Genomic DNA, 13,134 nt, shown 5'->3' on the forward strand with positions numbered 1-13,134 from the left:
CACAACCTCAGAGTAAAATATTTATCTCTTTCTCTCACTCTCGTTTTAGATGGGCTTTGTGAACCAGAGGGGTCCCCCAGCTTTTTGATATAATTGTCTTCTTCCCTTCCTTTCGCTGCATGCTGCTTTTGAGCAGCGCAGTATTATCTCCCCACAAGAGCCTGCCTGGCACAGCGTGGCGCCGTTTTAATGGTCAGAGAGCATTCTGCCACTGAACTGAATGAAAGCAGGCTTAGTAGCGCCACGCAACATGCACTCTGCAATACTTGCAAATGAAAAAGGGGTGTAAATTTGGAGCAAACTCTTTGGGGGTGACGGCAGACACACTGGGGCCTTGCTGCTTTGCTGAGTTTTTCTGCAGTCCCTGCGCCTGCATTTGAGACATGACATTTATTTCAACAGACCCAATCTATTCTCCCAATCTCTTTGAAGAGGGTTGAGAGCTCCTGACCAGGTTCCTGTAATTAGCAGGGTGACGATGTTTGGTTTCATGCCATGGAAAACGCCCAAACGTGTCTTCTCCTCTGCCCATCAAGTCTGTTAAAAGGCAGAGGAGTAACTAAGGGCTGCTTTGTTGTTGTTGTTTGATATATACTTGGAGTCGAGAGTGGATTTCATGCTCTTTATTCAGCTCATAGTGGCAAGGAGGAATGGAAGTTCCCCCAGAATGTCTGCTTTATATACATTATTTACACAATGGGCCCCACGTGATTGGCTAATTCTGGGATTCTCCTGTGGGCCAATCAGGTTGCAGATTCACTTCCACCTGGAGCTGGATTGGGTGGCTCCTGTGGACCAATCAGACTGCTGCATTCTGAATCCTATTGTTCTAGGACCAATCAGACTGCTGCATTTTGGATCCTATTCAACTCAGTACATAACATTATTTTTCCTGGCCAGTTGGCAACCTAACTTGGAAAAAAAGATGTAATCCACCTTAGTAGGTTTAAACACAGCTGAACATGATATGAATCATGGTTGGGCTCACAGCCTGGTGTAGGCTTACTCACATAGGAGCCAACTCCAGGGGGCCATGGGTGCTTGGGCACCCACAATAATATAATTGTGGGGGCTGGGAACCCACAAAGTCAATGAGAAAAGCCGGCAGGCAGCAGCAGTGCTGCCTCCGAGAGAGAAGCAGTTCATCTCTGCCCTCTGCAGCCAGCAAGCAAGGCACCCTTTTGGGGGGGGGGCTCAGACACGGACGCAGGGTCTCTCTGTCTCTGAGCCTGAGCCCCTCTCCTCAAAAAAAGGGTGCCTCACTGGGTGTGGAGAGGAGGAGGAAGAGGACCTGCTGCCACTGCCGGCCACCACAATGGGGATGTGTGATGTCACACACACCTGCCTGCACTTAGTGTGTGTGACATCACGCACACTACCTGTAGGCGTGTGTGAGAGAGAGAGACGTCACAGTCCATGTTGCGGTGGTGGGCACCCACAATCCTGAGAGCAAGATGGCGCCCCTGCTTACTCAGAAAACATCCCATTGATTTCAGGGGCAATTATTCCCCAGGAAGCATGCATAGGATCAGGTCAGGGATTGTTTAGTTGTGATTCCTGCATTGAAGACAACTGAAGACAATTGGACTAGATGACTCTTGGGGTCCCATACAATTCCACAGTTATACATGGCAGTTTATTCCATTTTCATTACATTTCCCTAGCTATTAATTTCCACGTTACAAATGAACTTCCAAACAATGTAAAAGCTAGCTCTGGAACTATGGTGGCATATTGTGGAACTATTGTGGAATATAACACATTATTTGCAAATGGATTTCCCCCTGGAAGCAAATAACATGGAAAAGAGCAGCCAAATTGCGCAGCATTCCACTAAAATTCCAGAAGAGGTTTTTAGATTGCATGAAAGCTCAAACAATAATGTGGAACTTAACAGTTAGGGAAAAGTTGTGAAAACAAAATAAACTGCCATGTGACTGCAGCCAGAGCCTGCTATTTTGAGTCTGAAAAGCCTGGGCAAATACACACACACACACACAAACACAACGTCTGAAGCAACTGATGGCTGCTGTTGTACGTATGGCAGAAAGAAGGGCATTTCATAGTAAGAAGAAGAAGAGGAGTTTGGATTTTATATCCCGCCTTTCACTCCCTTTAAGGAGTCTCAAAGCGGCTAACTTTCTCCTTTCCCTTCCTCCCCCACAACAAACACTCTGTGAGGGGAGTGGGGCTGAGAGACTTCAAAGAAGTGTGACTAGCCCAAGGTCACCCAGCAGCTGCGTGTGGAGGAGCGGAGACACGAACCCGGTTCACCAGATTACGAGTCCACTGCTCTTAACCACTACACCACACTGGCTCTCTAGTAGAGGTGCAATGGAAAGAAGATGCCTGCTATTGAACCTTAAATGGACCGCCAGGAATGGCTGAAAGACCGAAGTTGTCTGGGTGGATCACATCTTGTGCAGATCTGTTCCAGAAGATCTCCACTCCAGAGGAGGAAACACTCCAGAGGATCACAGCTACTGCAGAGCTATATGCTCTTGTTCGAAAGTGTGATAGCAGTTGCCTGCATCTCTCTGCAGGCAGTGCTGGAAAGAACTATTCAACTGACAGCTAATTGTTGCCACTGACTGCTGCTCTGACAATGTTGTCATAGCGAACTCTGTTTCCTTGAGAGCAGCTGAATGAGGAGAAATGACATGAGGTGGCGTCCCCTCAATCCCTTGTTGTTGGATATTACATGTATAGCAGATGCGTCGTGTCTTGTAGGTTCACTGCTGTCATTCTGGCTCAGATCTTTTGCCACAAACAAATAACACAAGCCCACAAAAAGACAACATCATCCTCCGTAAGACAGGTCGGTGATAAGAAGGCAAGCTCAGAGACGTGGAAATGTTTGCTTTGCCATCGATTGGGCTTGGCAGAGGGGCTGGTCACCTGCTCTGCAGCAGGGCTAGACCAAATGTAGAATGGTAGAGTAGCAAGGCTTTCTGATTCAAATTTGTTTGACAGTAGCAGCAACCTGCCTCCCTAAATTAGTTTGCTGAAATGGAAAAAGTGTGAGGATGTGTGTGTGAGGCAAATATATCATTTTCAGTTTCTCATTGTTCCAATCTTAAGTTCAGTTCTCGTGAAAATGCATAAGCTTTTTTTGTGTGCGAAAATTTTTCCTAGTGTACACATATGCATTTTTTGCCTAATGTAATGCATTTTTCCATGCTGTTTTCACTAACCTATGCATCTACATACTCATGGTAGCATAGCACAATCCTTTTTTTGCCACCATATTTGGCTGGAAAACTCCATTGCAATGTGAATTTTGAGGGACGCCTGTGTTTTGGTTTGTGTGTCATTTCAGAAAGTGCAAATTAAGTAAGGTTGCCTTTAAATGCGAACTGAATCAAATTTCTTCCCCGTTGCTTGTGAGAGCCAGGAGTAGCTTTTTCTGTGAAAGGGCAGTGAACTCAGGAAATAAATTCCTAAGATGACCATGTGTTTGAGAGGCATGCTGTTGTTTAACCTTAACAGTGCAATCCTAATGCATGTCTAGTCGAAAGTAAGTGCTATTTAATTTAATGGGATCTACTCCCCAGTGGTGTGCATAGGCTTGCAACCTATTGATTTTATTTATTTGGACATTTATTGACTTCCCATTAATAGTGCCCTCTGACAGTTTATACAAAATTCAGAAACAATCTTGCAGTCCCTTTAAAGACTAACAAATTTATGGTGGAATGAATAATATTTTTATATATTTAATGTCTTATTGAAGCACAATGTCTGTTACTGACAACCCAAAAGTATGGTTGCAGGGTACAAATACTATGACATTCATTTGTCTTTAAGGCGCCTCAAGGCTCCTTGATTGTTTTTGCTGCAAGAAACCGACATGTATACTCTTCTGGATTTTCTTTTTCTTTTGCAAAACTCAAACCACATCAACAAAGGCAAAACAGAAAAATCAATGCAATGTCCATATTTTTAAAAAAACAGCATTAGCTGTTCAAGATCATTCCAAAAACAAGAACTAAAACCAGGCTGCACATAATTTGTTCCAAGGACTGAAGTATGGTTCTAAAAGGCCTGCGGTAATCTTCACTTAGCACTGAAAAATCTTAATATTGGTGCCAAGTGAGCTGTAGGGGGAGGGTATTCCATAATTAGGACACCACAACTGAAGAAGGCCCTCACTCTAAGGCCAAGCCGCCTCACCAGTTAGGGCAGGAGAACCTGTAGAAGGGCCTCCAAGGAAGATCTGACAATCTAGGCTGGTATATTCAGGAGGACATGATCCTTTGCATGTACATCCACACACCCTGAACCACCATTTTGCACTTCCCTGTAGCTGATGGGCTGCAATGATCCAGTACAAAAACAAAGTGCAAAAACCTAAGGTCTTCCCACCTCCGCCCTACAGCCATCTGAAAGAGCAAACAGGGGAGAGAAGGAATCAAACAAATGATTTGAAGCCGCCACCTTGTGATTGTTGTTTGTCAGGCGTAAATTGAAAAAAAATGAATTATTTGAGATTCAATTAATATTCACGTCTTGGCTGTCACTGAGATTTAATTCTCTAGGTTCCAGGCATCTTTTCTGAAAATAATAATTTCCCCTGCTGATTATTATCTTGCTTCAACTTGTCTAATTTCTTGCTCTGCTGAAGAAGAAAATTGGGGGAACCATTTATTGCCTAGTCAATCTGGTGTAGCTAAAACAATTAACATTGAAGTGATTAAGTTAATTTCCCCACAAAAGCACCGGATACTTTGTTTGTAGCACCCAGCCCCATCTCCTTTAAATCACATCTGTGGGGACAAAAGGACAATGCGATGGAAATATTATTAGATCTTGGTGGGCTTTGGTTTTTTTTTTAGGGTGAAATTAACAAGTAAGGGCACATGCTGTGTGAGAAACCTCATTGCATCAGGGATGCATGGCAATTAAAGGACAGTCCTTTCACTACTTTTATAGACTCACTGGGCCTTTCAGAGTTTACAGCTAATTATATATTTTTGCTGGCAAGTATCATGGAGAAGGCAGTTAGTGTTGGTTCTGTACAGTGTGGATTACAGTTCTGCTCCGAGACATGGTATAGTAATACAAAAAGCTTTTATTGAGAAATCTATTTCCTTAAGCTCATTACTCTGTAGCTGGGGGACCTTTTTCAGTCTGAGGGGCAAATTGCTTTCTGGAGTCCAAAATGCCAGTGCTGAGTGGGGCCAGAGGAAAAACGGGTGGAGCCGTGAATGCAAATTTTACTTTTGGACAGTCCACGAGTTTCTACAGACACTCCCATCCGCCTCTCTATTTCCCCCTCCATTATTATCAGAGTTCAAGGACACTTTCCAGCCAGGTAAAGATTCTTGAGGAAGGTCAGAAGTAGAACCAGAAGGGATTGTGGCCTGGCCTTGGGGGATTCCCAAAGGTTAGACAGAAAAGCTTGGAGAACCACAATTGCCCCTCCCTCCAGGTCTAAGGTTCCTCATGGAAGGTGTTGACTCAGCATGTGGCAACTGAGCCAGTGTGGTGTAGTGGTTAGGAGCGATAGACTCGTAATCTGGGGAACCGGGTTCACGTCTCTGCTCCTTCACATGCAGCTGCTGGGTGACCTTGGGCCAGTCACACTTCTTTGAAGTCTCTCAGCCTCACTCACCTCACAGAGTGTTTGTTGTGGGGGAGGAAGGGAAAGGAGAATGTTAGCCGCTTGAGACTCCTTCGGGTAGTGATAAAGCGGGATATCAAATCTAAACTCCTCCTCCTCCTCCTCCTCCTCCTCCTCCTCCTCTTCTTCTTCTTCTTCTTCTTCTTCTTCTTGGTGGATCCCATGCTAGGAATCATTAGGAAAGGGATAGGAGATAAAACTGCCCATACTGCAATTCCATTGTGCAAATCTTGGAAGACTGTGTACAGTTCTGGTCAGCTCCCATTAAGAAAGGATATTGGAGAATTTGCTGAAAAGGGCAACCAAAATGAAAGAGGAAATGAGGAAAGGTTGCTACACTTGGAGCTTTTCAGTTTAGAGTAGGGTTTCCCAAACCTGGGTCTCCAGCTGTTTTTGGACTACAACTCCCATCATCCCTAGCTAGCAGGACCAGTGGCCAGGGATTATGGGAACTGTAGTTTGGGAAAACCTGGTTTAGAGGAAAGGTGAGTAAAAAGGGACACGATAGAAGTTTATAAAATTATGTGTGGTGCAGAGAAAGCAGCTGGAGAATGTTTTTCTCCTTTTCTTATGATGAGGGAACTTGTGGACATGCAATGAAGCTGAATGTTGGAGGATTCGAGACAGGCAAAAGAAAGTCCTTCTTCACACGACGCATAGTTAAGCTATGGGATTTGCTCCCTAAGAGGCAATGATGGCCACCAACTTGGATGGGTTTAAAAGAGGATTAGACAAATTCGTGGAGGATAAATCAGTGGCTACTAATGTACCTCCGGAGTCTTTTATGTTCTGCCTCCACAGTCGCAAGCACTATGCCTCTGATTACCAGATGCTGAAACTGCAGGAGGGGAGAACGCTGTTGGATTCCGATCCTGCCTGCCTGCCTGCATCTGGTTGGGCACTGTGAGAGCATCAGGCTGGACTCGATGGGCCACTGGGGTGATCCAACAGAGCTCTCTACTTGTGTTCTGTAGAGCAGCTGAGAGAAGGCCAGTCTGTGCTTTACAACGGAGCAGCACAATTTATAATCTGCTAAGCTGATTAATAATAATAATTTAATAATAATTTATTAATTATACCCCGCCCATCTGGCTAGGTTCCCCCAGCCACCCACTCTGGGTGGCTTCCAACACAATATTAAAATACAGTAGTCTATTAAACATTAAAAGCTTTCCTAAACAGGGCTGCCTTCAGAAGTCTTCTAAAAGTCTGGTAGTTGTTGTTCTCTTTGACATCTGGTGGGAGGGTGTTCCACAGAGCGGGTGCCACTACCGAGAAGGCCCTCTGCCTGGTTCCCTGTACTTGGCTTCTCACTGTGAGGGAACCGCCAGAAGGCCTTCAGCGCTGGACCTCAGTGTCTGGGCACACGATGGGGGTGGAGATGCTCCTTCAGGTATACTGGGCTGAGGCCATTTAGGGCTTTAAAGGTCAGCACCAACACTTTGAATTGTGCTTGGAAATGTTCTGGGAGCCAATGTAGGTCTTTCAAGACCGGTGTTATGTGGTTTCGGCAGCCGCTCCCAGTCACCAGTCTAGCTGCCGCATTCTGGATTAGTTGTAGTTTCCGGGTCACCTTCAAAGGTAGCCCCACATAGAGCGCATTGCAGTAGTCCAAGCGAGAGATAACCAGAGCATGTACCACTCTGGCGAGACAGTCTGTGGGCAGGTAGGGTCTCAGCCTGCGTACCAGATGGAGTTGGTAGACAGCTGCCCTGGACACAGAATTGACCTGCGCCTCCATGGACAGCTGTGAGTCCAAAATGACTCCCAGGCTGCGCACCTGGTTCTTCAGGTTCTTCAGTTACCCCATTCAGGACCAGGGAGTCCTCCACACCCACCCACCTCCTGTCCCCCAAAACAGTACTTCTGTCTTGTCAGGATTCAGCCTCAATCTGTTAGCCGGCATCCATCCTACAGCCTACCACCCATATATTGAGGTCTTCTAGATGCTTGACAACACTCCCCTCCCCATCCAGCATCTTGGCCATGATACATAAACTGTGTTTGGCTTGATGGGCTACAAGTCACGCAGGCTTGCTTTGCTGCAAGACGTGGCCTGGTTAATTCAAAAGTGCATGCAATTACAGAGCCCTTTTTTTATTGCTTTAAGCCACACACACAGGGCACTCTCTTGCGGCTTTGATGTTTAACCTAATTTCCATCCATCTTTTATTTAGAGTTCAGAGCAGCAGAGCTCAACTGACTTAAGGATGATGAACAATAAACAGTCACTTTTGCTCTGCCGAGCAAAACCTTGAGCCAAAAAGTGCCTTGATCATTAAAACAGCGTGGAGAAATGTTGACCTCTTCTGCAAATCTCACCTTGGTTCTAGATCTTATGGGTAGCCTTGGGCAAGTCTGTTCCTCCTAAGTTCACTTCCACATCTGGCAGGTACAAACAAAAGTTGTAAGTAACGATCAAGAGATTTTTGTAAGTCACTTAGAGAATTTTTTCTTCTGTGTTAAGCAACTAACAAGTTAAATTTTCTTATTAAGAATAATAATAGTTTTGCTTGCTCCTTTTTCTGCTCCTTGCAATAACGTTATGGACATCCAAGAGTTTGGTGAGCAACTGACAGCTTAATGAATGCAGAGTGGCAATTTTGTGAGAAGCAGATTTTTTTGCTGGCTGGCGTAGCTGGTGCGAAGTTCTGAAATGAAGCTGTACGTAGGAGTTCTGCCTACTGGTTCTTCCCATATAAGCTGCACTGAAAATATTGGCGCATTGTTTTAAAAATAAATGGCACTCAAAGCATTCCAGAATCAAATAAGGACCTAGCGTGGGCAGAACCTCATGTTGTATTAGAAGTGATGAACTACATCTCCGCTGATGTGTCATTTAAGTGGTGGAGGTGACGTGAGATAATCCACAACAAACAATGCAAAATGTCTGCTTCACCTGGAAGGGAAAAGCTTTTGCAGCCTGAGGGCCACATTCCAGCATGGAGAACCAGCTGGGGCCACATGGCGGTGTTGGGCGAGACCACAGGGGGGACGTGGGTGGAGCAATGGATGTGAAGACTCTTACTTCCATACAGTAGACTACATGCACTGTCTTTTGTGTCTTGAATCTTCCAATGTTAAGCTTCACTGGATGGTCCCAGGTTCTAGTATTATGGAGAGGGTGAAAAAACTACCTCTGCCCCCTTAAGCCACACCATATGTAATATTGTTATAGAAGCTGGGTGCCACCCCCACTCTCTAGGGGTAGCAAGACTCCAGGAGGTTCCAGGTGCTCACCCAGGGTTTGTGCTCCTTCAGAGAATTAAAGATGCGGCAGAGACTGTCGTAGTTTTAAGAAATATGATTTGTTCACATATTTAGACCTTCAGTTTGCATGGAGGGAGTCCTGATCTTACAGCATTGTCACCCCAAGAAGAACTAGTTCCCATAGCAGGGCAGCACTGGAACTGAAGGCATCTCTCCCAGCCAGCCTTCAGCCAGCCTGCCCAAAATGGAACTCCCCATGTTCTCTCTCCCTCCCAGCACACCTTGCTACAGACCTTCTTTGCCTGTGACTTCACACCCAGTTACCCTGGTAACCTTCTGTCTGCTCAGGTCCAAGATGGGCCATCAACACCTTTTGTCATGTTAATCCATCTATCCCTGGTGATGTTCTGGCATGGAAAGGAAGCTAAGCTTGTATTTTTCTACTGGCGTGCAGTCTTCCCTCCAAATAATCAAAATCCTACCATTTATTAATTTCTAGGGTTTAGGAGGGTCTCCCCAATCTATAACACCATTATACTTCATGCCACCCTCTACTCACTGCCCCCCAACCAAACAGCCCCATATGTTGTAACCTTCCCTGGAGTTGCTCCAGCCCCAATTCCTTCAGCTGATCATTTTGGCCACAGCTTCCTAGCTCTGTGATATTATTTTTCATGTCAGGCTACCCAAGCTGCCCACACAGTATTCCAAGCACGGTGGCACAGTAGATTTGTACAGCGGCATTGTGATATTGGCAGTTCTATTTGCAATCTCTTTCCTAATGATCCTTAACGCGGAATTTGCCTTTTTTCACAGCTGCTGCACACGGGCTCGACATCTTCATGAAAACTCATGAAAAAGAGCATCTGATGCCGTTTCTGTGCGTGCGATAGCAGCAAATAATCATGTGAGTTCTAAAGGCTGAAGGGGAGAGGGAATCTGACACCCTCCCTCTTGCTGCATTAAAGCAGAAAAACAGTTTCGAAAAGGCTTTGGACTTTACATGCTTGGGCACGAATTGTGTGTGGAAATGTTTTAAGGCAGCGAACCTCTGCTCTTTGCAGAAGAGGATTGTTGTCATGAAGTTCCACAGCACATTCTCCCCCTGCCCTGGAAACTATATGTGCGAGACGATCATAAAAATCATGCCAAAATAATACAATTTTGTATCGATTGGAGACAATCGATATGCTGTTCACTGTCCATTTCCATAGAGATGCAATATTCACTTTCTATTGCCCAGTGGCGAAGCTGCATGCTCCGCTACCTGGGGCGGAGAGCAGGTGGGGGCGTAGCTGGCACCCGCGGGGGCAATGTGTGCCGCCTGCGGGGGCATGGTGCGGATCCCAGGGCATGGTATGCCACCTGCGAGGGCATGGTGCACAGCCCGCAGGGGCGTGGGGCGTGTTCTGGGGGTGTGACGTGCTGCCTGTGGGGCCATGGGGCCCGGCATTCAGGGGTGTGCGCAGCTTGTGTCTGGGGGGCCCCCGCCACGATGGCACCAGAATAGTGGTGCTGGGGGCAGTCCACTCCCTTTGCACCCTGTTTTCTGCCGGTGCTATTGCCTCAGTGATGTGGGGTGTTTGCGCGGCATTTTAGGCATTACGCAGAAAGGCAAGTCAATTGTGTTGTTTTTTTTAAAATATATAAAAATAAAATAAGCTTCACAAGGGAATTCCATGCAAGCAAATAGCATCTTCAAAGGAGGAATTTCCCTCAGGATCACAGCGGGAAAGGAAAGTGTTAAATCCCTCCTTCCTGCTTTCTGTGATTCTGATCATTGCCAGTGCCTTCCATTGGATTCTATTTGCATTTTTAAAAGATGCATGTTAAATGCAAAGACACATTTAACATTGCATCTGGTTTCACCCTCATTCACACAGTCCAGACACTCACACAGGACATTCACCACCTTCACTGGTTCTGATATAAGTGGAATATAAATTAATAAACAAACAATAAAATTCACTGGGACACATTGTTTGCACATGCCTCAAACTTTTCTTAAGGAGGGATCTCTGAGCTCATTCCAAGCAGACAAAGCAAAAGCAACCTGCTGGTGGTTAGAAGGAAATCAAAACATGGACCTATATCTGACCAAAGATCATAGTTTTTCTAGCTTCTTAGATCTGAAGCAGCCTCGGCCTTGGCCCAGTACACCTGAAGAAGTCACCCCCATTGTTCAGCTCGGACAGGGAACCAGGCATAGGGCCTTCTCGGTTGTGGCACCTGCCCTGTGGAACGCCCTCCTATCAGATAAACAACTGTCTGACTATTAGAAGGCATCTGAAGTTAGCTCTGTATAGGGAAATTTTTTAATGTCTGATGTTTTACCATTTTTTTATGTGCTGTAAGCCACCCAGAATGGCTGGGGAAACCTAGTCAGATGGGTGGAGTAATAATAATAATAATAATAATAATAATAATAATAATATTCCAGCCTGATGTCTCCCAGATTTTTTTTGGACTCCCATCACCTCTGACCATTGACTATGCTGGATGTTGAGAGGTATATTCCAAATGCATCCGAAAGGCCTCAGGTTGGATTAAAAACAAACTTGACTTCAACTTGCTCCACTCTTTGGGAAAAGGAAATGTTAGTACTTCCTTAGCAAGCTTTGTTTGTTGCCATAACAGACTTTACAGACGAGTTGCTGGGGCTGTTATGCAAGTACGGGTTATTGCCCAAAGAGCTAACAAATGGTTGTAATTATATCTATTCTGTAGCTTCCCAGCGGTGGCTCTGACAGTACGGGCAGCTTTTTCTTCACATCAAGTACTCCAGTTCTGTCCCGCCCCCTTTATTATACATCGTGAGAGCCTTTACACCCAGCGATTTCCATGGTCATCCAAGGAATTTGTGGGAGGCACTTTTTGCTGAACGCTCCTGTTGCTGCCGGCGAGCCGCTTGCAAAATAAATAAATAAATTGGCAGGCTTTTATTATAGCCGCATGTAAATAGCATGATTCCTCCAGCAAATTATAGTGTGCGCCCTCAAATTTCCTTCTGGTCTCGCAGAGCCGTTGTTGAGGATGCATTTCTTCCAACCCCCCCCCCCCCCCACTTCACGACGGAGTTTCAACTTTGGAAGGCTCAAGCAGCTTGCAAGTGAAGGAAAGAGGAAAAGGCAGGATCGGGGCAGGATTGGCTTATCATGTGGAAAGGCTGATGTGCACCAAACCCGGAAAACTATAAACAGGACATCCTGTGAACAGCAGCCCATGAGAAAATTCTGCTCCATACAATGCACAAAAAGTTAAGAGGTTTGAATGGCCTTTTTGGAACCCTTCACCCATGACCAGAAGAAGTAGGAGAAGTCACAAAGCAGGGATAGAAGCTTCTCCAACGAAAGAAAGAGGAAATAGAAACAGAAACAACAAGATCCTCGCTCATCACTATATCATAACATGGTAGCTTTTCATGTACAGTGTTGTTCATGCGTGATTCTTTTATTTCCCTGTCTCAGTGCCCATTAAGACCAGAGAAGTAATAGCTATCATCCCCCCCAAGGCTGGAGGGAATTCCAATAGCCTGCTAAACATAAGGAGCAAACTGCCTTTGGAAAGGCCAAACTCTGTTATGTGTGGTCTAAATCAGGGCTGGGCCCCTGAGATGTCATAGGCCTCCAAATCCCATCATTCGCAGCCAACACTGCCAGTCACAAGGCATGATGAGATTTATAATGCAACAACATCTAGAGCAGCCTTCTCAACTCCCATTATCCCTTGCTACCATGACCAGTTGTAGGAGTTAAAGGGAGTTGTAGTTCAAGCTGGGGACCCAGAGGAAAGCAAGCACCAGCAGAGCTGCCCCATTGCTGGCCAGTGGCCAATCAATGGGGTCAGATTAACCTCCTACTTCCCACGATGTTCTCCCTGTGAGGTAGAGGGTAGAGCCCCCTTGGTGCTCTGGCTGGTGTCTTCAGAACAAATTGGGTGAGGATGCAGGGCATGGATGCTGGAAGGAGGGGGGAAAGTCCCTTTGCAGAATCAGAAATTATTGTATGGATTTGATGTGCTAGATGCATACTGCCCAAGGGAGTAAGGGAGCCAGTGTGGTGTAGTGGTTAAGAGTGGTAGACTCGTAATCTGGTGAACCGGGTTCGCTTCCCCGCTCCTTCACATGCAGCTGCTGGGTGACCTTGGGCAAGTCACACTTCTTTGAAGTCTCTCAGCCCCACTCACCTCACAGAGTGTTTTTTGTGGGGGAGGAAGGGAAAGGAGAATGTTAGCCGCTTTGAGACTCCTTAGGGTAGTGATAAAGCGGGATATCAAATCCAAACTCCTCTTCTTCTTCCCAA

At 45.8% G+C, this 13,134-nt stretch overlaps 1 long non-coding RNA gene across 2 annotated transcripts; it reads left to right on the top strand.

Annotated features, from left to right (window-relative positions):
- The first annotated feature begins 1,413 nt into the window (after nucleotides 1-1,413).
- On the top strand, nucleotides 1,414-12,259 carry LOC308481192. Of its 2 annotated transcripts, none has more exons than XR_013988519.1 (4): nucleotides 1,414-1,532; nucleotides 7,801-8,030; nucleotides 9,650-9,740; nucleotides 11,853-12,259. It is a non-coding gene; the product is annotated as an uncharacterized lncRNA (long non-coding RNA). The 2 variants fall into 2 exon arrangements; XR_013988520.1 differs by having other exon boundaries at nucleotides 7,801-8,015.
- The last annotated feature ends 875 nt before the right edge of the window (nucleotides 12,260-13,134 follow it).

Source organism: Podarcis pityusensis, assembly GCF_964106645.2.
Source record: "Podarcis pityusensis genome assembly, chromosome: 7".
NCBI lineage: Eukaryota > Metazoa > Chordata > Lepidosauria > Squamata > Lacertidae > Podarcis > Podarcis pityusensis.